Below are 26,385 nucleotides of genomic sequence, written 5' to 3' on the forward strand. Positions count from 1 at the left end.
TTGCTGCTCATAATGCCATTCACTAGGACAAAATTTTGAATGCGATCCCTTAACAAGCCTTCAAATAATTTGCCCACCACAGATATCAGACTTACTGGCCTATAATTGCCAGGCTGAGATCGTAAACCCTTTTTAAATATTGGAATAACATCAGCTTTTCTCCAATCTATAGGCACCATACCAGATGAAAGTGAATCTGAGAAAATCAGAAATAGGGGCTGGTCTAAAACTGAACTAAGCTCTCTTAGAAACATCAGTATTTAAATGCCTTTCTCTTCTTTCCTTCTGTATTAAGCCACATAGAATGATTCTTAGAGCTTCTACATATACTCCTTAAGGGAATAAATTGAGAACAGTAATGATTTAATATCAGTTTAAATGACAACCATTTCTGTTCTGTGTTTTTAGCTGAAAACATAATGCCCCAACCAATGCTCTGTAGGGCAGCCCTCAAGGCAAAAATCAGCTTTTCCAAAATTCATAGTTTTTGTTGCCCCTGGATATATTTGTTTTTGCACCAGACATTAAATTATATAACGTTATGGTCACTATTACCCAGGGGTTCAATGACTTGCACATTTGCTATAAGTTGAGATCATTTGAGATCACTAGATTCAGAATAGCATTTTTTTTCTGGTAGGCTCCTCAACAAAACTGTGCCATAAAATTGTCATGCAGCAAGTTTATAAACTTTAACTGATTTGGCAGTACTGTTACTCCAGTCAATATCTGGGTATTTAAAATCCCCCATTATTATTACTTTATCCAAACTAGCAGCCTTTTCTCTTTGCATCAGGAGCTTAGCCTCCTCCTCCTCCTCACTTACATCAGGGGGTCTATAGCATACGCCTACAATTAATTTGCTGGACTTAGTTATTAGAATTAGTGAAGAACTCTACCCATCTGACTTCTGGCCCCTCATTTTCTAACATAACCTCTTCCTTTATATAAGCTTTTAAATGCTGCCTAACAAACAGACATACCCCTCCTCCTTTTCTATTGCCTCGGGCCCTCTGGAACAAAGTATAGCCACTGATATTAACTGTCCAGTCATGTGACTCATTCAGCCATGTTTCGGCCACACCAATCACATCATATTTTCCCTCCAGCACCAGCACCTCCAGCTCTCCCATTTTACTAGTCAGACATGTGGTCCTCCCTATCCTTAACAGTACCCCCAGCCAAATCTCCACCCCCCATTTACCCTTTCTTTGCCCACTATCTCATCTAACCTGTTTTCCACTGAATCTTTTACTGAACCCCCCCCCACGCCTAGTTTAAAATGTCCTCCAACTGTCTAGCCCTCAAAGAAAAATTACCTCGCCCTCAACTTTGCACCTAGTTTTTTAAAATCGTGCTTGAGGACTTCACTGTCAGGGAGCCGGGAGCTCCCTCCAGGGAGGTAGTCAGGATCAAGGAGGAAGCCCTCTTGAGGGTGCAAGGTCGCGGTATCCAAAGGGTTAAGCAAAATACAAGGTCAAAGTCCAGGCAAGAGTTCAATGGCAGGCAGATCAGGATCAAATAACAAGAGTCCAGGCAGGGGTTCAAAACCAAGGCAGGAGCAGGATAAAGGAATCAGGAACCCAGGTTCAGAGTAGCAAAACCTATTCTTGGGCGCCATTCTGGCGTCCTGGGGGCCTTTTTATATTCAAACTTGGCGCCAAAGTGACGTCATTGACGTCCTTGCGCCGGCGTGTTTGCGCATGCGCATTTGCGCGTGCGTCGACGTTGCGGCGCTGGCATCCCAGCGCCCACGTGGGCCGACTGGGCGCCGCCATTTTGGATTATTCGCTGCCGGGAGCAGACGCGCCTCTTCGCGCTCCCGGCGGCCTTGACATTCACCACCTCCTCTAACTTTGTCATTGGTACCTATGTGTACCAAGAACTTTGGGTCTTCCAGAGCCCCCCCCCCAATAATCTGTCCACTCGTTCCACCACATGCCGAACGAGCACCAGGCAAGCAGCAGACCTTTCCACCTTTCTAATAATTAAATCCCATATAACTAAAACCTGCCTTTTCTTCCTTGCACTCCCCCACCACCCGTATTAGAACCACTGCCTCCCAGGGTGCTTTGAGAGTCAGTCTGCTCCATGCATGCCAGTTCAGAGTTTCCCCCCAGCATCTTCAGCCAAAACAGCGAATTTGCTGTTTTGGACATGCTGTGGACCAGCCCCCCTACCCTTCTGTCCCCTACTTCCCCTCCTGACTGTCGCAAACCTTCCTCCCTCATTAGCCACTGCCTCTTCTCCTCCACCCACTCCACTAGCCCCTGCCAGTGGTTGCTCTGCGAGCCTCTTTTCCTCCCCCTCGTTGCCCAAAGTTTCAGCAACTTTGGGCGACTATTGAAAACGCATCGCCGCATGTGCTTTAGCGAATGCGACTTTTTATTGTAGCCTATGGGAAAACACGCTGAGGCAGTTCGGGGAGATTGTCGCTCAGAAGACGAGGCGATTAGTCGCCAGGCGACAAAATCTCCCAGAATCTCCTCATGTGGACTAACCCTTAGAGTCTGCAGTTCAGATTCCAAGATGAAAACCCACCGACATCTCTCACATGTAAATACTGCATGGAACTGCTGCTCCAACACCACATACATGTGACAAGACACACACTGAGTGATATCAGCAAACCCACTTGCACTCATATTTACACTGGGTACAGTCTCCCAAATGCAATTCCTCACAAATGCCTTTTTGGTTTTAAACGCCTTAAGGTTTTTAACGCTGCTTAACACTTAATTCACATGCAACACTTACATGCAAAACTCACTTTGAATTCACAAAGTTAAGGTTTCAACCAGAGCACACAAAGCCTGATCAGAATTTAGCTGATTAACTCCTCCCCCTTAATTAGCAGACAGAGGGAAAGAGAGAGAAAAAAATGCTGTTTGCTACCAGCAGTAAAAACCCCTTATTAACTTTTTTTAACAAAAGTTCCCCTCAGAAACAATTTCAGGATTTAGCACAAAAAGAAAATAAATGCACTAAATTTATCTACCAGTTTACCCCCAAACAGAGAAAAGAAAAAGATGTTTGTCAGACACACTCAGGGCACACAGCAGTTAGTTATTTGCACTTACTCCCTTCTTGCGCCCAGCACTCCCAGCATGCACAGCAGACACCAACGCTTTAAGGTTTTTAACGCTGCTTAACACTTAATTCACATGGAACACTTAAGTCACATGCAACACTCGCTTAGCAGCTCCCACACTCACTTATTACTCTCAGAGAAAAAGCTTTCAAAGCCATCTCATTAAGGCAATGCTAGGGAGCTTAACTATTAAACCTTACTCTATAAATAAAAGAAAATTAATATAATACTTACCGAAATTTTCTTTTCCTGGTTAAAAGATGGCATCATTTACAAGTGGGTAATCTCCACCCCCCACTTTTGACTGGACAGAGCACATTCCAAAGCAATTAGCTTTTAATTATAGTTTATATAAGTCCTCCCCCACCCATTCCTCCTTGTCTCATAATTCAGCCACTTAGGGAGGGTCTTGTAAATGATGCCATCTATTAACCAGGAAAAGAAAATTTCGGTAAGTATGATATTAATTTTCTTTTTTCCCTGGTTAATATGGCATCCTTTACAAGTGGGATATATATAAGCAGTATCCAGGGTGGGTTATAAGTACAGTATATAAATAACAGAAATCCATATTGCATTTGAACACAGAAAAAATAATTTTTATTCTTTGTAAGATTGGACTGCTGACAGAACACTCTGTCTGAATTCTGTTCCCGCTGCCGATCTCACATCCAAACGATAATGTTTCAAAAAAGTTGAGAAGGAACTCCATGTAGCAGCCTTACAGACCTCTTCTGGAGATATTTGTGCCTCCATAGCCCATGAAGCACTTACAGCTCTAGTGGAGTGTGCCTTAATCCCCTCCGGAATCTGTTTCCCCTTTGACCTGTAAACCTTCTGGATTATCCACCTACTTATGGTGGAGATGGCTGCCGCCTGTCCCCTCTTTACTCCAGAAGGGATAACAAACAATTGTTGAGACTTTCTCCAACCAGCTGTTCTCTTCAAATAAACGGACAAGCATCTGACTATATCCAAAGTGTTCCACTTTTCCTCCTGTTCACCTTGAGGTTTTGGAAAATATGCCGGAAGTACTACCTCCGCATCCAAATGGAATGATGTCAACACCTTCGGTAGAAACTCCGGATTTAATCTTAAAATAACCTTATCTTCCTGGATCACTGTGAAAGGTTCTTTAGATGACATAGTTCTTAATTCACTAACCCTTCTTGCTGAGGTTATTGCTGTCAGCAAGACTGTCTTATGGGTTAGAATTGTGTCTGATACCTCTTGTAGAGGTTCGAAAGGATGTCCCGTCAATGCCTCCAATACTAGCCGTAGATTCCATGACGGGGAGATGTTTCTTCTAGGAGGTCTCATCCTGAATATAGCTGCCATAAATTGTATCATAGCTGGCTCTTGAGCCCAAGCTTTTCCCGTAAAAGCTGAAATTGCTGACACCTGACACTTTAGGGTTCGTAAACTTAAACCCTTCTCCAGCCCCCTCTGTAAAAATTCCAAAATATTTGATATTGTCATCTCTTTTACTGAAATCTGTCTCTCTTTGAGATATTCCATAAAAACTTTCCATGTTCTTTGATATGCTTTATTTGTCGAGGATCTCCGTGAATTCATCATGGTCTCAACCACTGAAGACGGTATTCCTACTTCAACTAATCTATCCCTCTCAAATACCATGCCTTGAGGGCTAGTGCATGGGCTTGTGGATGTCTCACTGGACCCTGTGTTAACAAATCGGGTATGTTTGTCAACTGCATTGGATTGTCCACCACCATCCGCCTGAGTAATGGGTACCATGGTCTCCTTGGGCAATCTGGGATAATCACCACAGCTTCTGCTTGGTCCTGTCTTATCTTCCTTAGTACTCTCGCGATTAATGGAATAGGTGGAAAGACATACAGAAGCCCAGTGCTCCAATCCTGTGTCAATGCATCCGTTGCTATCGCTGCTGGATCGGGAAATCTCGAATAAAACTGATGTACCTTCCTGTTCTCTCTTGTCGCCATCAAGTCTATTACTGGTCGTCCCCACCTGTGTACAATCTTTTCGAAAGCTTGTTGACTGATCTGCCATTCGTGTCGGTCTAATCGACTCCGACTCAGAAAGTCTGCTATACTGTTTTCTCTTCCTGGCAGATAGATCGCTGACAGATCTTGTAGATTGTTCTGTGCAGAAGTCATTACTGGTTCCAATCCCTTCATCAATTGTACACTTCTGGTTCCTCCTGGTTTCTCCAGATAACATCTTACTGTAGTGTTGTCCACTCGAACCATTAGCGATTTTCCTCTGAAGAAATGTCCAAAGTTCTGTAGGGCTAATGCTACTGCTCTCAATTCTCGAACATTTGCTGGAAGTACACTCTCCTTCTGCGACCAAGTTCCTTGTATTACTTCTGCCCTCCAATATGCTCCCCAACCTGTGGAACTGGCATCTGTTGTTAGGACTTCCCATCTTATGTCTCCTAACCTTCTGCCTTTTGCCAAATGATTGTCCTTCAACCACCATGTCAATGCTGTCTTCACTCTCCTGGGGATCAAAATCTTCTGTTCCCAATCTTGAGTCCACACATCCCACTGGGTTAAAAACTCTCTTTGTGGTATTCTTATATTCCATCTTGCCCACTGTAACATGGGTATTGTTGATGTTAAGAGGCCCACAACACTCATGTACTGCTTTGCTGTACACTCTACTCTTTCCATCATCCAACAAATTTTCTTTCTTCTCTTCTGGGATTGTGACTTTTGCTCTGCCTGTGCAGAACCTTGCTCCCAGGTATACTAGATCTTGAGATGTTACTAATTGACTTTTTTCCTGGTTGATGACCCAACCATTCTTTTCCAGAAATGTAATGACTAGATTTCGATGTATCTTCAGACTGTGAGGATCCTTTGCCAGGAGGAGAATGTCATCTAAATAATGATAGACACGGATTCCTTGTCTTCTTAATTGTGCTATTAACGTAATAAGCACCTTCAAAAACACTCTTGGTGACGTTGCCAGGCCGAATGGCAGACAAGTGAATTGAAAATGTTGATTCTTTCCCACTGTGAAGCGAAGAAACCTCTGGTGCGCTCTTGCCACTGGGATGTGTAAATACGCATTCCTTCAAGTCTATCGACAACATCCAATCTCCTGGACTGATTTCTGGAATTATTGTGAACAATGACTCCATCTTGAATGGTTTCACCACTAGATGTTTGTTTAGTTCTCTCAGATCTAACACTGGTCTGAAATCTCCTGTTCTCTTTCTTAGCATGAAAATGGGTGAATAGAATCCTGTTCCTTGCTGAGGCTCTGGTACTACTGTAATCGCCCCTTGCTTCTGCAATTGTTCCACATAATTGAAGAGAATTCTCTTCTTCTCCCTGTTGTGTGGAATCTCTGAAATAATTAATTGATCCTTCCGAGGAATCATCTTGAATTCTAGACAATATCCTTTCTTTATTGTACCTAACACCCACTGATCTGATATTGACTTTGCCCAAATCCCTATAAACTTCGATAATCTTCTGGGGATGTTTTGGGTTTGGGCTGCCTCTATCTCAGAAATATCTTCTTGCGCCTCTTGTTGTTGAGCTTCTGCCTCTTTCAACCCTTGCAGATGTACTTTGACCTCTCTTCCAACTTTGTGGTTGATTATACTCTCTTCCCGGTCGATATGCCATACGATCCATAAACGTTGCTCTACTCCGAAACGATTGTCTCTATTTATCCGGAAAGGAGTCAGTTGAAAAGTTCTGTCTGCACTCCTGCGGAAAAAAGACGCTCTTACCCCCTGTCACCTTCTTTATGAGGTCTTCCAATCTAGCGCCAAAAAGCATATAACCTTCGAATGGTATATTGCATAGGTTTGCCTTAGAGGCTTTATCTGCATTCCATGACCTAAGCCACAATGCTCTTCTGGAGGCAACCGATAATGTTAGAGCCCTGGATGAGGTCTTTATTAAATTAATAGATGCCTCTGCTACAAAATCTGTAGCAATCTTGAGATCTGACTTGATCACAGTCTCTCTATCTACTCCTTGTTTAAGAGATCTCTCTATATTATGTATCCATGACTGCATTGCTCTTGAAACTGAGGCTAATGCTATCGCCGGTCTGCAAGAAGCCGCTGTGGCTAAATAGTTTTTCTTCAGCATAGTTTCCATCTTGCGATCCATAGGATTAGCGAATGAAGAAACATCGTCCACCTCCCACCTCCTTTCATCTCTGCAAGCTACCTCTGGGCTATGTGAGAGACGCGACTCCATGGCAAACTGCTGAATAAATATAGAAGCGTGAGTATTCTCACTAAACACCATACCATTAGCTGGCTTCTATATTCGATACATACTGCTTGAATATTCCGCCTCCTACGCACCCGCTGCCAACCGATTCGGTGAACAGCCACACGCCGACCTCCCAACTCAGGGTTAGTGCGCGTGGAATCCACTTCCTGGTAACCGTCAGCGCATCCGCAAGCCCCGCCTACTTTTTTACGTCACCGCTAACGTCACTGCGGGCTTTGCTACTCGCTCTGTTTAACCCTGTGTCAGGCGCCTCTTGCCTCTCAACCACCAGGTTTGAGATATCACTTGCGCGTCCCTGCTACCATTACCACCAGGTAAGGTATCTTGCATCCTTCGGATCACGCTCTCTATTACTTGCATAACAAACCACCAGGCATGTATCGCAAGACTCTCTCAGTGGGAAAAAAAAGAAGGGTGAAAGAAAATTACCCCACTGGATTTGGGAGCCAACCAAGGGTCCCGTGGGCCAAATAAAAAGATAAATAAATAAATTAATTAAAAACTCCGCCAGTCAAACTGTAGGACAGATGAAAAAAAGACAAGGAGGAATGGGTGGGGGAGGACTTATATAAACTATAATTAAAAGCTAATTGCTTTGGAATGTGCTCTGTCCAGTCGAAAGTGGGGGGTGGAGATTACCCACTTGTAAAGGATGCCATATTAACCAGGGAAATATAATTATACAGCAGAATCAGATCAAATAGAGTCTAGGATTGGTCAGATCAAGGATGAATGTGATGAATTTAAAGGTGGCCTTTTCTTAGTAGATTTTTGCAAAAAAAAAACTATCCTTAATACACTCAAAATAGGCAAATACTCACAGATCTTTTCCATGAAAAAATAAATTGTTTTTTATTTATAGCACTCACAGGTCTTCCACATGAAAAAAAAAATATATTCTTTATTCAAAGAATAATTTCTGAGTGCTTGTCTATTTTGGGTGTTTGTATTTAATACTCTAAGTTTAATACTCTTTTTTTTTATGTACTGTATGTCTTTTGTGCATATTTTGGACTTTTATAAGTGCAGAGGATTTCTTCTTCTGTCTGTAAGGCCTTGCTGAAGACCCTTTTACAACAGCAATCAATAATATATGATTCCAGCTCTGATAATACATGTAACAAAATCTGCTTGGGCATGGAGAAAGGGCAAAATTTTAATCTTTAAAGAAATGTGAATCATGTAAACATGGTAAAACTGTGAGAATCTTAAGTAACAAGTGTGCAATGAATATCATAGATTAAGGAATTTATTACAAGTTTTATAGGAAAAATGTGTATTTGTGTATGCTTGTTTGAAATGTATATACTGTAGGGTGTATCATATGGCAACAGAGAAAAAGATGACACCCAGAAAAACAGAACTGATCCTTTCCTCTTGGCAACATTTTTTCATGCTCATTGATGCAGTTTAATGGAGATTAGTGTGAACAACACAGACAAAAATAAGGATTATCCTTTTCATGTTAAGACCTGGAAAAATGATAAAGGGGAAAATACTTGTTATACTACTGAATATGAATTGTCAGATAAGGACTCAATATTTGTACCTTTCTAAGGCATTGATTAGACTAAAGCTGAAAGCATCCAGTGGGTCCTCCCATCACCAGCTCTAAACATACATACACCTTTTTCGGATGCTCTCCACTGTTGTGTGTGAATTACGTCTACTGTACTGTATTGCATATTAAGTACTTAATGATAATATATCCTTGGGTGTTTTTATTACATTGTATTTTGTCAACCCCATTTAATCATTGAACTAATTAATTCTTTACTTCGTCTATATTATTAAGTAAACTGAAAATATTTATTTCTTGAAATTTTTTCTCTGTCACATTATCTGTTACTTTGGACTAAAAAAAGTCTATTTATTTTTTGATTCTTTGTTCATTAGTGGTAGCAAATCATACCAGACTAGAGGCAATTTACATATTTGTGCAAAAATGCAGTAATCATCTGCACTTAACAAAAAATCATGAAGATGTCAATCATAAAAAATCATGAAAATGTCAGTCATAAAAAAATAATGAAAAATAAAAAATGTCAATGATGCTATAGAGGTCAATGGAAAGCATATCAAGCAAGTTAAAATTTTCTGTGAAAAGGTGGTCTTTTTATTTTTACTGCAATTTTTCTAGCAACTTTCCTAGATTTAGATTTTTTTACAAACATGCACAAAATAGTAAAAAACAAAACAAAAAATGTATCACGTCAACTTGATCTTAATTAACAAATTAATTTTTTTGAATCACCAGTTTTCACTGGACATAAGGCCATACAGTGACTAACGGTTGCAAAAATTCACCAGCGTGATGTCATTTTGTAACCACGCCAATTCCCTAACGGACGTAGGCGTCACTTCGCTAGCGAAGAAGATAGACACTAGTGTTGCTTTGCACTCTAGTGCCAGGTGAATTTCGCTCTGGCAACGGACGTAACTCCGCAAATTCACTAAGATTTGGATTTTACTGTACATTAACTCTTGCGCCAGATTTGCCTTCACCACCTCAGACTAGACGAAGTGCAATGGAATGCTTAGGACTTCGCCAGCATTTGCTGCCCTGGACGCAGTGTTGCGCCGCTTAGGGAATGGGCCCCTAAATGTGTAGCCTTACAGAGCATCTGTTTTTTTAGATGGGGTCACTGACCACTATTTAAAATTTGAAAAGAATCAAAAGACAAATCATTCAAAAATTATAAAAATTATAAAAAAAGAAAAAATTAAGACCAATTGAAAAGTTGCTTAGAATTAGCCATTCCATAACATACTAAAAGTTAACTGAAAGGTGAACCATCCCTTTAAGAATGCATGAACCCCTGAACTCTTGCATTTCTTCCTTCCATTACCTCTGCTTCCTGTCCAGCATTTTTTTCAAAACAAATAAAAATCGAAGCACCAAAACTTTCTAACTTTTTAATTTATGGTCTACCATTTGGATGTTGCTCCCAGCACATTATTTTTCAGGCCCCCAGAATGTCTAGAGGTTGAACTGTACTATAAATATTTATTGAAATTGTATATGAATTAGGGCCTCATGGAGCCCCTTTACCTCCTGGGCCCCACTGCAGCCTCTATAGTGGTCTCAAAGCAGGTGCTTATTTTTTAATTCTTAGTTTAAAGGAAAACTATGTATGCTGCCAGTCCACATAGGGGCTACCAATAACCAATTACAGTCCATGTTTGGAACCTCTGGAAATTTTTTACATAAGCAAAAAAAAGCAACTTCAGCTTATATTGCTCTCTAACTTTTTTTTTACATGTGGCTCACGGGTAAAAATAGTTTGGTACCCCTGCTTTAAAGTAAATGTGCCGACTATTTAAATGAGGCCATACATGAAGGGAAATTTAAAGTAGACATATTGTTTAGAAAAAAAGAGCCTGTGCAAAATACTCATTTAAAAATAAAAAGGACAGGGCTTAAAAATTAATGCTTTGGGTGATTTAATTAAACATTTCTGAAAAAACCCAACTAGTCCAGCCCATCTGTTCCATCTCCTGCTGCCCCCTTTCCCAGGCTATGCAAAGGAGGCATGTTCACTCCACACACTGTCCTGTTGAATGGAAACCAATTAGCAGCTAGGCTGACTTGACAAGGAAATGAAGCCTGGCTTGGCTTGTGTGAATGCAGGGTTGTGATTGGCTATCCCCCCCATCTACTGTGTTTCTGGCAGGGACTGTTAGGAAATACCCACTACTCATTTGAAACACATACAGAGACTATAAGAGATCTTTAGGGAACTCCAATAAAGGAGCCATTTTTAAAGATAATATTTTTTTTATCCTAAAGTAAAACCAACCTCATAAATTGTCCTTTATTGTCTACAATATAGACCAGAAGGTGGTCACTTAACAACAATGTTGTAGCTAGAGTAGTGAATAATTGACAGCCTTTCATGGGGAGACATGACAAATGCAAAAAAAGAGTATAACTGGCCATCTGTAATAAAAATACCTGGTGGTCTAGTGGTACGGCGGCGTGGACGGCCGCTACTCCGCCGTGCTCCTTCTCCTTCCTCCTCCCGGCGCCATTAGAGTTCTTAGGGTGCGCGCCTCTTAAAGGCGTCTTTTCTGTTTGATTACCCGTGTTTGACCCAGCCTGTTCCTGACTATTCTTGATATCTGCCTGCCTCGACCCAGCCTGTCTGACGATTCTCTTGCCTGCTCCATTTGTACCGTGACCTTCGGCCCAAAAGACTCTGCTAACAGCCGTGCCCCTTTGCCAGCCAGAACATCTCGCCTTGCACCCCTCGTTAAGTCCAGGTGGCACCCAAGTAAGCTGAGGGCTCCTCCCAAAGCCCAACGGTGGTCACACTACTGGTGAAGCCGAGCCGAGACCAGGGTGCTTGGCACTTGTTCTGGTATTGGGTGCCGGTCGTGACATTATCACGCGCCATGGAGGACGAAAGTCACGATGAAGCTGCTGCTGCTGCTGCTCCTCCAACTACCACCGAAGCGCTTCTTACCACCCTGTTACAGCGCTTGGAGGACCATGAACAGAAGCAAAATTATCTCCTGCAGGGTTTCCACAACCTAACCCGACAGCTGGAGACTACGCAAGCTTCACAGCAGCAATCTGTTCCTGTTCCTGCTCCTCTTCCTCCTCCTGTGGGTTCAACCAGACAACATGAACCAAAAATTGTGTTCCCTGAAAAGTTCAGTGGGGATCGCACTAAGTTTTTTGTCTTTAAGGCATGCCAGCTGTACCTTAGTTTCTTTCCTCACTCTTTCCAATCTGGTGAGGAGAAAGTAAGATTTGTCATGACCCTGCTTTCGGGTGAACCCCAAATTTGGGCCCTCAGGCTGCCTTCCTCTGACCCTGCTCGTTTTTCCCTTGATACTTTCTTTAACAGCATTCTTTACGATGACCCGGATCGTGCATCTTCTGCCGATACCGCGAGTCGTAAATTGCGCCAAGGGAAAAGGGATGCGGAGGTGTACTGCACCGAATTCTGCCGGTGGGTAGTAGAAACTGGGTGGAACGATTTGGCTCTACGGAGTCAATTCCGTTTGTGGTTGTCAGATTCTGTAGAGGATAGTTTGGTTAATTATCCCTTACCTTCTAACCTCGATGATCTCATGTCCCTCGCCATCCAGGTAGATAGAAGGCAAAGGGAGAGAAGGGGTGAGAGGAGTACAAACTTCTCTGGGGTTACTAATCTAAGACCTAATGTGGTAACCAATGTAAAATCTTCTAACCCCTCTGTGCCTTTGCCTCAGGAGGAGCCTATGCAATTAGGCATATCCCATCTATCTCCTGAGGAAAAGGCACGCAGGCGTTCCATGGGTCTTTGCATGTACTGTGGTGAAAAGGGACATTTTCTAAACCAATGCTCTAAGAGGCCGGGAAACTCCGAAGCCTAAATGGAGATGGGGAGCTCCATTTGGGTGCAGGAATTTCCTCTCCCCAATCTGCCTCTAAGGTTCTGTTACCAGTCAAACTAACCTGGCCTACGGGCTCTGTCAGGGTGTCTGCTTTTTTGGATTCAGGGGCAGAGGGGAACTTTTTGGATGCTGCATTTGCAGACAAACATAACATTCCATTGGTTCCTCTAAGTTCCCCCTTGAAAATTTGGGCAGTGGACAAAAGATCCTTGGGGTCGGGTATAGTGTCTAAGAAGACTGTTTTTCTGTCTATGTCTATTAATCATCTGCATGGTGAGGAGATAGCGCTGTACATCATTGAGGGTGCTACTTCTCCTCTCATCTTGGGGTTACCATGGCTCCAGAGGCATAACCCTCTAATTGATTGGTTTTTCCAAGAGGGTAGTTCAATGGGGTTCTGGGTGTGAGGGGGTCTGTATTCCTCAGGTAGTAGCTACTACCTCTCTAGAAGGGTTACCTGCAGCTTATGCAGAATTTGAGGATGTTTTCTCTAAAAAGGCTGCTGAAACCTTACCCCCACATCGGCCATACGATTGCCCAATAGATCTAATCCCAGGGTCTACACCTCCTCGTGAGAGAAGCTACCCTCTATCATTGCCAGAAGCCCAGGCTATGAAAGAATATATTTGGGAAAATCTGGAAAGAGGCTTTATTCGGCCTTCCTGTTCCCCTGCTGGGGCTGGATTTTTCTTTGTGGGGAAAAAAGATGGGGGTCTTCATCCCTGTATTGATTATAGGGGTCTCAATAAGATCACCATTAAGAACCACTATCCTCTTCCCTTGATCTCTGAGTTGTTTGATCAGATCAAGTATGCTAAGATTTATACTAAACTAGATCTTAGCGGGGCCTATAACCTCATTCGTATCAGGGAAGGGGATGAGTGGAAAACAGCATTCAACACCAGGGATGGCAACTACGAATATTTGGTGATGCCATTCGGTCTTTGTAACGCCCCCGCAGTGTTCCAGGAATTTGTCAATGACATCTTTCGGGACCTGCTGGGGATATTCGTAGTGGTCTATCTTGATGACATTCTTATTTTCTCTTCTAATCTAGGTGAACACAGGAATCATGTCTGCAAGGTCTTGCGTAGACTTAGAGAAAATAATCTGTATGTAAAACTTGAGAAGTGTACTTTTGAGGTTGCCTCTGTTCAGTTTTTGGGGTTTAACATTTCTAACAGGGGTCTTGAGATGGATCCAGGGAAGGTGACAGCTGTCCTGGAATGGACCCAACCCCTTTCTTTACGGGCAACCCAGAGATTCCTCCGTTTTGCAAATTATTACCGCCAATTCATCAAGAATTTTTCCCTGGTAGTTGCCCCAATCACCAACTTGACCAAAAAGGGTGCTGACCCTAGTATTTGGCCCCCAGAAGCAGTTCAAGCTTTCGAACGCCTCAAAAAAGAGTTCAGTTCTGCCCCTATTTTGCACCCCTCGTTAAGTCCAGGTGGCACCCAAGTAAGCTGAGGGCTCCTCCCGAAGCCCAACGGTGGTCACACTACTGGTGAAGCCGAGCCGAGACCAGGGTGCTTGGCACTTGTTCTGGTATTGGGTGCCGGTCGTGACACCATCAGATTCAAACCTCTTTCAAATAATCCTCCAACACATACATATTGCATGTATAGATATTGCATGTATTGCATGGGGTTGCTCTCCATATAATTAACTTTCTAAATTTACTCAATTAAAAATTCTGTACTGTTTATAAAATAATTAGGTTACTCTTCAGTTAAGTAAGCTAACAAAATAACTGACTCATGCATGCATTATTTTCATCAGAGCCAGTTATCTTAAAAGAGTCAGCTTTAATGCATCTTCTAAGCAAAGTGTGCAACCCCTCCCCAAAAATATATTAGACATAATTATCAATCAAAACCGGACTCCACCTACTGCATAAAAGAAGAAAGAGAAACAGTGAAGAGTAATTTGGTTATTAACGGTAGAGAATGTTTAAATGTATTGTTTTTATAAAGTTTATTTTACATTACATTTTTATTTTTGTGATAGATCCACTTTAAGAAGTTGTTAAAAAGCCCAAAACACTGAATGGTTTCTTCGGAAGTGATCATGCCAAATAAAGAGAAAAGCAGGTATGGTCTTTCTCCCCCCAAGGAAAAAGTCTCTCTCTTTTATTTACTTAGTTAGGAACTGACGCACGTACGGAACACATTTTAGGACGTCCTTCATGCGATGTCCTATGCATTCGGAATGGCGCATCGGTTGCTTTTGCCGTCACCCATCGTCCAAATCCACATTCACAACTCTGTCCTTTACCCTCCCTTCTCAGCCGTCAGTCATACGAACACCGCCCTCAGCCTTCTGCCCTCAGTCTTCCTATATGCAGGAAACTATAGGCCGATATCTTTAATAAACACAGATGTTAAGCTGCTGGCCAAAATTCTGGCAAACAAGCTCAATACAATTATAACCCGGTTAGTACATCCAGGCTAAACTGGTTTCATCCCGGAAAGGCAGACTACAGATAATATTAGGAGAATATTAAACACAATGGCATTAACCAAAACAAGGAAGGTGTCGTCAAGCTGTCACTAGATGCTGAAAACAGAGTTCGACAGATTTGACTGGCTGTACCTTCAATGTGTGCTTACAAAATTTGGCCTCCCTCATAAATTTCTCACAGCAGTCGCAAATTTATACTCAAACCCCACAGCAAAGGTATGCAATTTAGGCATTTCCTCAGAGGACTTCCCTATAAAGGCTGCCCGCTCTCACCACTACTCTTCAGCCATTGTATAGAACCCCTGGCCATAATGGTTAGAACAGACCCCTCAATCCATGGGATAGAAATAGGGCAAGAAAATTACAAAGTTGCTTTATTTGCAGATGATACTATTTTTACCTTAACACTCCCATTAATATCACTCCTGAATTTATTTCTGTGCATTGCAAAATTCTGCATGGTCTCAGGTTTCCGTATTAATCATTCCAAAATTCCAGTAGCTACCCCCCTCAAACTACTTATACTGAATTTCAACTTTAAATGGATAGATACAGGAATGAAGAATTTATGGGTTAGACTGGCAGATAAACCAGGTAAACTTCACCAACTTAATATTGAAGCAACATTGCTATGATTTTATTTTCACTGTACGTTTTGATATATTATTTTATTTTTTCTGTTTTCTCTTTTGTGCAAAATTAAACTTGAATAAAATGTAAGTTTAAAAAAAAACATGTAATTGCTATTAAAGAATATATGGTTAAAAAACACTAGAAGTTAAATAATAATTTTTTTTTTAAAACTTAAGTTTTATTGAAGATTTTCATAAAAGCAAGAAATGCAAACCTTCGATAAGAATACAGTGTTTCAGAAGTAATTATGGTGTCATTACATTTTTAAGCAGTTACAGAAAGTTCGGTGGTTTGCCAGTTCCATATTAACACATACTTTGAACTTCAAACAAGAGCTCAGAGTAACAGAATAGAATAACAACTACTTGGAATAACAAGGCTCCCAAATCCTCCCAAAATATGGAGACACATGCTCCTATTCGGAGAAAAGGCAAAATTGTGTAGAGAATGGACGAAAATCAGGACATATGTAACATCCGAACAACAAATATTGTATAAATAGCTAAGTAGAAACCCCAGGGTAATCAGATATTTATGCCTCTCAATCTTTTTTCCATATCTAAATTGAGAGAGGCTTGAAATAGGATGTGTTCTGTGTTAGGTGGTGAACAGTCTTTCCAATTGGAAACTATAGAATGCCTTGCGGCACACAGTATGTGGGTAACATATAGTCTGTGGATGTGTGGGATTAGATGTAGGTCGATATGGAGTAAAGCTAGTTGGGGGGAGGGGTGGATTGTCCAACCTATGTACTTTGATATTTCAGAAAACAACTGTGCCCAAACTGGTTTGATTAGTGGGCATTGCCACATTATGTGAAGTAAAGTTCCTACTTCTCCACAGTGCCTCCAACAGTTTTCTGAATTTCCTTTATGAAATTTATATAATTTATCTGGGGTGTAATACCAATGTAGGACTCTATATGTTTGAGTAAGTTTGGGTGGTAGTGTTGTGTGAGGTGACTATAACAAGTTGAGATTCCTTTGTTTGTTAGGCGACCTTTTTCGAAGAGGGAGAGCAAAGATTCAGGCCAGGAGATCTTTGGGGAGGGGGAGCTGCTGATAAAGTGCCTCAATTGAAGATAGGTGTGAAATTCAGAGTTAGGAATGTTGAAAATATCTTTGATCTGTTGAAAACTGAGAACACCTGTAGGCGAACACAATTGTTGGATATTTAGGATACCTTCCAGGACCCAATTCTTAACATTTATGTTGTCTACTAGAAATGGAATGCTGAGGAGTGGGAATTGTAGTGGAGAAGTTGGGGAATTTTGTGTGGGAAGTGAAGTTGCAAATTGCCAAGCTTTGATTGTGGCTTGTAAAGTGGGGTATGATGGTACTTTAACTTTGTTATTTAGCTTCCAAGCTATCAAGAAGTATTTTGGATCTGAGTTCAGGATTTTTGCTTCCATATTTGCCCAGATTGGTCTATTAGAGTCTTGCCACCAATATTTAGATATCTCTAAATTGCTAGCGTGGTATAATGATTTAAGGCAAGGCACACCTAAACCTCCATACTTTTTAGGAATAAGTATAGTTTTCAAGGCTATTCTATGTTTGGAATTTTTCCATAGAAAAGAGGAAACTATTGTTTGAAGATCTGATAAATATTTGTTGCTGAGGGGAATGTTCAACATCCAAAATAGGTAAGTTATTTTAGGGAGAGAGAACATTTTGAAAGCGGCTAATCTGCCCGCCCAGGAAAGTTGGTGTTTGGCCATATCTTGTAATTCCAGTTTGATGTTATGAAGAAGAGGGAGATAATTTAGTTTGAATAAATTTTGGGATTGGTTGGATAGTTTTATACCTAAATATTGTATTGTGTCTGTTGCCCAGGGAAATGGGAATTTCTCTTTTATAAGGTGTTTTAAGGAAGGTGATATATTAGATCCTAGAATAAAGGATTTGGACTGATTAATTTTATAATAAGAGGCCTGAGAGAATGCCTCCAAGTCGTTAATTAAGTGGGGAAGGGATTTCAAGGGGTCTGTAATTGCCAAAATTGTATCGTCGGCAAATAATCCTATTTTATGCGTGGCATCAGGGCAGGGTATGCCTTTTATATCAGGGTTAGATTTTATTTTGATTGCTAATGTCTCCATAATAAGTGTGAAGATGAGGGGGGAGAGGGGGCACCCCTGTCGTGTTCCTGTTTGTGATGGAAAAAGGTTTTGAACTGAACCCTGATGAGACTACTGAGGCAGATGGTTGCGAATATAGTGCCATAATTCCTGATACGATATTGCCACTTAACCCAAATCTGCAGAGTGTTTCCCTAAGGAATCCCCAATGGACCCTATCAAATGCCTTCTCTGCATCTAAGGAGAGATACAGAGAGGGCATTTTACTTAATTCCGTGAATCGAAGAATGTTGATGAATCTTCTTGTCCCATCTGAAGATTGTCTCCCTTTGGTGAATCCGACCTGTTCATGTCCTATTACCTTTGGTAAGATGTTGAGAAGCCTGGTGGCAATAAGTTTGGCATACAATTTTGTATCACTATTTAAAAGAGAGATGGGTCTATAGTTGGAGGTGCTACTTGTGTCCTTCCCTGGTTTGGGGAGAATGGTGATTTTTGCGACTAAGAATTCTGGTGGGATGTTCCCACTTTGTAAGAAATGATTGAACAAGTCTGTTAACCTAGGGGATAGAATTTGTTGAAAAGATTTATAGTATTCGTTGCTATAGCCATCAGGGCCAGGGGCTTTATTGAGTTTCATAGATCGGATATTAGTAATAACTTCTTCTATTGTAAAAGGTCTATTAAGAGAATCAAGATCGGTGGAGGATATCTGGGGAAGAGAAATGGAGTTTAAAAAAGCTGATATTGTATCAGGTAATGGTTGAATTGTATTTGGGTCAGTGTTAAGATTGTACAAAGACCCATAGTAGTCGCTAAATGCATCAACTATTTCTTTGGGATTATATGTGAGTTTTTTGGAGATGGGGTGGATAATCATACTAATATTCGTCTTGGCTTGTTTCTGCTTAATTATATTTGCCAATTTTTTGCTGGCTTTGTTTCCTTGGGAATAGTAGGATAATTTTGATCTCTTGATTAATAGTTTGTGTTCCCCTTGAAGGAGCAATTTAAGATCTTGTCTTAATTTATATAGGGAAGGATGATTTTGTGAAACATGGGATTTTTTCGATATTTTTTCTAATGTTTCAATTTCCTTTAAAAGGGCGTTTATAGCCTCTGATTGTTTGCGCTTTCTCTGAGCCCCTAGTTTTATTAATAAACCTCTGATATTGGCTTTGTGGGAAGCCCACAATGTAGCAACTCCAACCTCTCCATTATCATTTAGGTTAAAGAATTCTATTATAGCATCATTGATCACTTGTTTGTTTTGAGTAGAATATAGTAATGAAGAGTTCAATCTCCAGGTAGGTTTGTCAGGGCCTGGTCCCCCTAAGGAGATGCACATGGTGACAGGTGCGTGATCAGACCAGGTGATGTTGTGAATCTTTGAGCTTTTAACTTTTTGTAGAAGGAGTCTATCTGTAAGTAGGTAGTCTATCCTGGACCAAGATTTGTGGACGTTGGAATAAAAAGAGAAGTCCCTGTCGTTGGCATTAAAAACCCTCCACACATCATACAATTGCTCCAGATGCAGAGTTTTTTTCAAGGAAGGAGCTTTTATCCGGTGGGAATTGTTAGAGTCTAGATTGCTATCTGCACATATATTTAAGTCGCCCCCGATTATGAGGAAACCTTGCTGGATATGTTTAATTTTCTTCAGAGTAGATTTGATAAAGCTTAATTGGTTGGTGTTTGGAGCATAGAGATTGGCAATCGTAAAATAGTGATTGTTAATTTCACAAATAATGGTTAGCGATCTGCTTTGATTGTCCTTTACTATTCTATGAATTTTTACTGAAAGATTCTGTTTAAAGGCAATCAGAAGACCTCTTTTCTTTTTATGGAAATTATTGAAGATCAGGTGTTGGTATCCTGGGAGAGTACAATAATGTTGGTGTTTGTCCAGTATGTGAGTTTCTTGAAGTAGTAGTATGTCCGCATTTAATTTCTGTAGCTCTTTGTTTAAGGAGAATCGTTTAAAGGGGGTGTTGAGACCATTATCATTAAGTGAGACAATATTCAGGGCCATAAGTGGACTGATCTAGAGTGGTTTGCCGTTTGTGAGAGTTTTTCACCGAAGAGGAGATTGAATCCAGTATGTAGTTGGTGAGAAAATTGAGTAGAGGAGTGGGAGCCCAAGTTCAAATGATAGGACATAAACATAGACATAAACGTGGAAAATAGAAAAAAACAAGAATAAAAAAAAATAAAAAAAAAACCGTGGCAATTGTATAGTGCCTTAAAGGTATGTCACCCGTGATGATGAGGGGTGACTATCCAATTGGGGTATAGGTATTGCGGAATAAGTGTGGCAATACCAGGCAGCAGCGGCCTAGATGGAATGGAAAGCAAATCAGTTCCAGGTCAGAGCTGCCCTCAGCATGCCAGCCTTCCTGGTTAGGTTTAGCTAGATTTGAAGGGCCCCTGTTGTTGAAGGGGAGACTATCCAGTTTAATCTTCCAGCTTTTGATCAACTTAACCCCATCTTCTGCCGAAGTGATCACATGGGTCGAGCCTGCTCTGGAAATAAGCAATTTCAGCGGGAAACCCCATTTGTATTGTACTTGATGGTTTCGCAGGGTTAGTGTGATTTGCTGCAGGGAGCGGCGAAATTTCAAAGTTGCTTGGGGGAGATCAGGGTACATTTGAATGTGTATAAATTGATCAGACAGGGCACCAGGCTTTTGCATTGCAAAAAGAATGGCCTCTTTAGCTTGAAAGAATGCAAGACGTGCTATTATGTCTCTGGGTGCAGAATCAGGCAAATGTTTGGGCTTTGGCACCCTGTGAGCTCTTTCAATTATAATCTCCCTTTCAGGAATGTGAGGAATGAGTGATTTAAACAGTTTGAGTAGATAAGGCTTAATCTTGTCTCCAGTAACTTGTTCAGCTACTCCCCTGATTTTAAGATTTTGCCTTCTGTTACGATCCTCCATGTCTATTAGTTTCAGTTTGATCTGATTTATGTCATCTGCTGTTTCATCAAGCGTGTCAACTACCTTGTTGTGTTCCTGTGTAATGGCACTGATTCTGTCTTCCATTGCAGCAATTCTGTCTCCCATGCCTGCCATGGAAAGCTGTACTGAGTTTGAGAGAAAAGCAAAGTCTCGAGCTATGGATTGCTTTAGCATTAAGAGCATGTGTTTCATGCATACCTCCCAACATTTTGGAAGTAAAAAGAGGGACAAAAAAAATTTTCCCGCATGTAGTGCAGCAATTTTTTGACCACACCACTTTCTGTGGCCACACCCTCTAATTACCATGTTTGTTTTACAAAATTTGGCAGGTTATGAAAGTTTGAAAATATTTCTCCTTATCTAAAGTGTGTTTTTGTGTCTCAAAATTGTTACAAAGTATCTTATTTGCACATGTTAGCTGTTCTGGGCTCTCTGCTAAAAGCCAATTAAGTGAGAAACTTTGTTTCTTTTTCTGGCTGTTCAGTGCATAGAAAAGAGGGACTTTCCAGTACAAATGAGGGACTGCGGGTTGAGCTGTCAAAAGAGGGACTGTCTCTCCGAAAAAGGGACAGTTGGGAGGTATGTTTCATGCTGTCCTGTGTGAGTAGTTGGTCAGAGGCAGGCATGTTTTCAAGGGAGAGTGTGTCGGAGCTGGAGTTGAAATCACTCACCTCAGAGCCTGGAGATGGTAGGGGCTGTGTAGTGTCAGACAGCCTGGGCCTGGATTTTACAGGGCTGCGCAGAGAGGCAGAGCCAGACACGGGTGATTCATCATCTGGAGATAAGCTGTCGGCAGATGGGAGCGCAGTGTCAGCGGGAGAAGAGGAGATGTAATCCCCTACAGCAACGGGTGTTGTCGTGGGATGAGCAGAGCTGTAGGCTGCGGCGCCATCTTGTGCGTTGTCTGCTGAGCGTGGGAAGTAATCAGTAAGTTTTTGTGGCTTACTGCTTCCCTTCTTTCTTTTCCTGGTGGCCTCAAAGTCCATAGGCATTTCCCCTTCAATCTGGGACATTTTTACTGGATGTGAAGGCTGTCGAGAGCCAATTTAGAAGTAGTACTGAGTGGAGCTCTGTCTCCCTGCGACCTACTCCATATGCTGCAGGCCAAGCACCCAGAAGTTAAATAATAGTTAATAAAATGAAACAAACAAGAAAGGCACAACATGTGAGAATTGTAGGTTTCATGTAATCTAAACCATGTATCTGAAGTAACTTCTTCTGACTACAATTTACCTAATCAGAGTATTTCATTTTTGTTAAGATGTTGAAAGCATTTTAACACAGCAGTTTGCATGCTGATCCTTCTTATACACGTCCAATGTGATTTCTTCTAAAGTTAATGTATGCATATGGCCTCTTTTATAAAAAGCAGCCATCTGTTGAACAGAAATTCTGATGGAAGAAAGTCATCATAAATAAAACTCAGTTATTGGGTCCAGACTTAAAGACAGGGCACATGCCTGTGAACTGAAATCCCCTTTAGATTAGGAGTTGCGAAAAAATGTTTTTTGTAGTTCATAAACTCTGCACCGTATATATTTTCATCCATGAAATGTAATGCAGACCTAGCAGCACAGTTCTCAACTAGTTCATAAGATTACCGGTTCTGACATTTCTTTTTCAAACCTGATTCAAACTGATTATTGCGGAGAAACAATTTTCTTATTATTCACAACTATCAATACATGTAAACATTCTAAACAAACAGAATTGAGTCATTTAGGAAAAAGAAAACATTATAAGTAATATACAGTAAGTAAGTACAGCCTTTAATAGTATGCATAAAAAATTGAACAGTTTACCTATTAGTGGCGGACAACCAGAATTTGCACCAAAGCACAACTTCCTAATGCTCACACACTGCACACACACATTGCTCATAATGCCAGATGCAGCTTGCCCCTGCATAGCCCTCACATACACTTGGCCTGCACACTACCCCTGCTGATCGTTCCCCCTGCCACTCTCCACTCATCTGCAATCCCCACCGATCCACACACCTACCTCTTCTGCCTAGTCTTAGCTCTGGTCCTGTCCATAACATTCTAGCCTGGCTACTGTAGGGACTTATAGGTTTATTATGCCCCTATAGCTTTAAATCCATACTCTTCCTTATCTCCCTTCTTATCTGATTGGTAATCGACATATCCCAGTTATTGGCCTACAGGCCTATGACCACTTTAACATACAGTAGTGTCTGGTAAGTGGTCCTCTGTCTTTCGATTCTGGTTGATAACCCAGCTGGATGTTTTCCAGCGAGCCTGGGTACACCAATGCCCAGTAAAGCCTTTCTGCCCTAAAGGGACCAGTACCTCTAGAGATAAATCGGGGAGCAGGGACCCTGTGAATGAGGTAGATACAGGTTACTACGTTTCATAGTACTCTTTAGGAGAGGAAGATAGTGAGGGTAAATAGCAAGAGTAGCTTTGTGCTCCATGAAGGATTTGTAGCAGGGAGGAGCTTCCCTTGGCTGACGCCCTATCCAACTGCCCTATCCAATTTTGTTTAGATTTTTCTCTCTGACTACTCCACTGTGTGGGATCCAGGCCACTTTTGAGGTATTTCTGGAGATATGGAGATATGCTGTGCTACCTTCACTACATTCACAGGGGTCTCATTAGCTGTCTGAATTACTGTCTTAGCCTTTGATGACAATTTCTGCATATGCCTCTTTGGACTGTAAGTAACCCTGTAGATCATTTGTCTCTGACAAATAAACTATACCTGTTGATTTACTGCAAGAACCTCCTGGAGTCCTTTATTTCTCATTTTTATCCACAGTAGACTATGGCACATGTAGTTGCACTACACCATACCTTCATCTCTTCTACTTAGGGAAGGCCCTGCCTTAAAAGACCAGTAACATTTTTTTTTTTTTTTAATTGTTTCTACTTAACAAAAAAAAAAAAAAACACCAAGGCAGTTTTAACTTTCAATTTGCAAAGTATTTATTAAGAAGAAGAAGATTAAGAAATTACTAACGATTCTGAGCTTGCGCTCCTCTTTAGAAATGGCGACTGGGCGATGATCCATTGTGCGGTGCTCGATTTCTCCTTCCTGCCTTCTATAGGAGATAGCCAGGTAGGAGAAATCAAGCATCACACAATGAATCGCCGCCCTGTCGACGTTTCTGAAGAAGAGCGCAAGCAGAGAATCTGTAAGTAATTTCTTAATAAAGACTTTGCGAATTGAAATTTAAAACTACCTTGGTGGGTTTTTTTTTCCCGTTAAGTAGAAACAATTTTTTTTATCTTACTGGTCCTTTAAGTGTTAGAGTTAAATGTAACCCATGCTCTATGGCTTTAGCTGGACATGAAACCTTTTGTGCTTAAGTAGCCCAAATTAGCGATACACTAGCTTTACTATTAACAACTTAGAACTCCAAATCAAATGTTTTGGTGCAGTTATGACATTATGAATAAATCAGATGTTTATTTTACTCCTAAAATATATGTTCCAAATGCCTTGTAAATTAAAATTTTTACTTGTTTAATTGAAATAGGAGGATGATTACCTTTAATGACACTTTTGGATTGTTATAGTTGTAAGGACATTTTAAACTTTTTTTATACATTTTTTTTAACTTTCTTATCCTGCCCCTGGAATTTTACTATCAGAGTTTTAAATAAACACCATGCAATTTAGGTATACAAGACAACCAGTACGGTGATATATCTTGTTATGTTATTTCCATCCACTTGACTCTCCAAAGAAGAAGTGGAAATATAATACAATGATCTTGCACACTAAAAGTGGTAAATGCAAAATGAATAATTTATATACATTTATTCAAAAATCACATTACACAAAAATAGTAAACATAGCAAAAAAGTATTTAATAGAAAGATACATATTACAAATTTCAAAAGTATCAACAGGGAGTTTCTCTTGACAAAGGTTCATGTGTTGAAACATTACGGTGATTTTAATGATCTACTTTCTAATACTTTTAAAATATGTGACACACTATAATGCCACAGGCTTCATATACTGTATTACATCACCCAGTGTGCATTCTACATACCATTAACTTAAAGTAAAGTTTTGTTAAGAAAACCCTCTGTTCTGATTTGTTCAGCAGTTGTTTCTACATTCTGACCTCCTTGTGCTATGCAACCATAAATGTTGGGAAGTGTAATATTTTTTTGGTGAAGCATTTACTCTTAAAAATTAAATACCACAAGTGAAATGCTCTAGCAACAGGCAAATTATCATCTCTTATAGTAAAGGCTCAGAGCCCTTTTATCAATAAATTTTCATGAAAATTTCTTGCGAGGGAAAAAACTCTATAAAATCATGAACAATATTTTCTATGGAAAAAATTGTGTTTTCCCCTTTAAAAGTCCAACCAGAAAAAACTGAATTTAATAAATAACCCCCTAAGCATTTAGCTAGGCTAAGATAAATTGCTTTCTGCTGTATACATGATAATGGATACAAAGGGGATTGTAGACTTTTCATACATTTAAAATTATTTTCATTATTTCTAATTGTATATTTCCTCTTCTTTTTGATGCCTTATTTGTATCCATAAGTGATTGATTTTCCATCTCTGTTTTTTTTTATAGATGTACAGCATATTCTACATAAAAAAGGCATGTTAGACTGAACCATGATATCATCATTGAGTGCCCTTAAATTCAAGTGGTAGATAATTGGGATTCCATTCTTACTCAGTGCAGGGTGGGGAAAAATATCTGCATGCACTGTAATGTATGTCTTACCTAATGTAAGAAGCATTCTACTAGTATAACACTATTTTATCACTAGCGTTTAAAATAGTATGTTTTCCTTCATTATAAGAAATCTTCTTACAATGTATGAGCTACACACAGGTTGTCTAATCCATAACCAATATACTTTTTATTTACTGCAAGGATGATTTTTGACACATATATTAGTATGTGTTTAAATAAATTATACTTTATTTCAACAAAAAGATACTAGATGAAGATGCCCAATTGTGCAGCAAACATGGACTGACATGTTTAACATTATATGGGCAATTTTTCAAACAAACTTTGGATCCATGGGCGGCATTGTTAGGCAGACGCTTACAAAACATGTCCAGGAACCATAATAAGAAGAGTCAAGTCAAGACTGGCTATCCAAATCTGCTCAGCTATGAGTTGTGTTTTAGCCTCAATGTGGAAAGGCCCTGGTCCACACCAATCGGCACTGGAGAAAAAAATAAGGGAACTTTGTGCCTTACTGGTGATCTCAGCAAATCTATTTATCAAGTATAGTTTATAAGGTTACAAACTCATTTTATTAGTTTTTTTCATCAGTGTTGCTTTTAAGGAATGTTTATGTTTTTAAAGCCCATCAAAAATCCAAGCAAAATGAGCATAACCTGCCTGATCATAGAAAATCTATTTTTGTTATTTCTAAGTAAACAGGGAAACGGAAGCTGCTCCATGTTTGGTCATTGTGAGGTAGATAATTACCTGTGTACAACCCCTCCCTACTCCATTTGTTGTGACTGTGCTGTTAGCAGGAGTCCATCATACAGGGGTTAATTTA

General features: G+C 40.4%; 1 long non-coding RNA gene across 1 annotated transcript in view; it reads left to right on the forward strand.

The window, feature by feature from the left end:
* The window catches only part of LOC108720007, a 31,073-nt gene extending 15,215 nt beyond the window's left edge, over nt 1–15,858 (forward strand). Inside the window, exon 3 of the long non-coding RNA XR_005962218.1 lies at nt 14,737–15,858. This is a non-coding gene — a long non-coding RNA (uncharacterized LOC108720007). The remainder of the gene's footprint in view (nt 1–14,736) is intronic.
* Nucleotides 15,859–26,385: the final 10,527 nt, after the last annotated feature.

Source organism: Xenopus laevis, chromosome 6S (genome assembly GCF_017654675.1).
Source record: "Xenopus laevis strain J_2021 chromosome 6S, Xenopus_laevis_v10.1, whole genome shotgun sequence".
Taxonomy (NCBI): Eukaryota; Metazoa; Chordata; class Amphibia; order Anura; family Pipidae; genus Xenopus; species Xenopus laevis.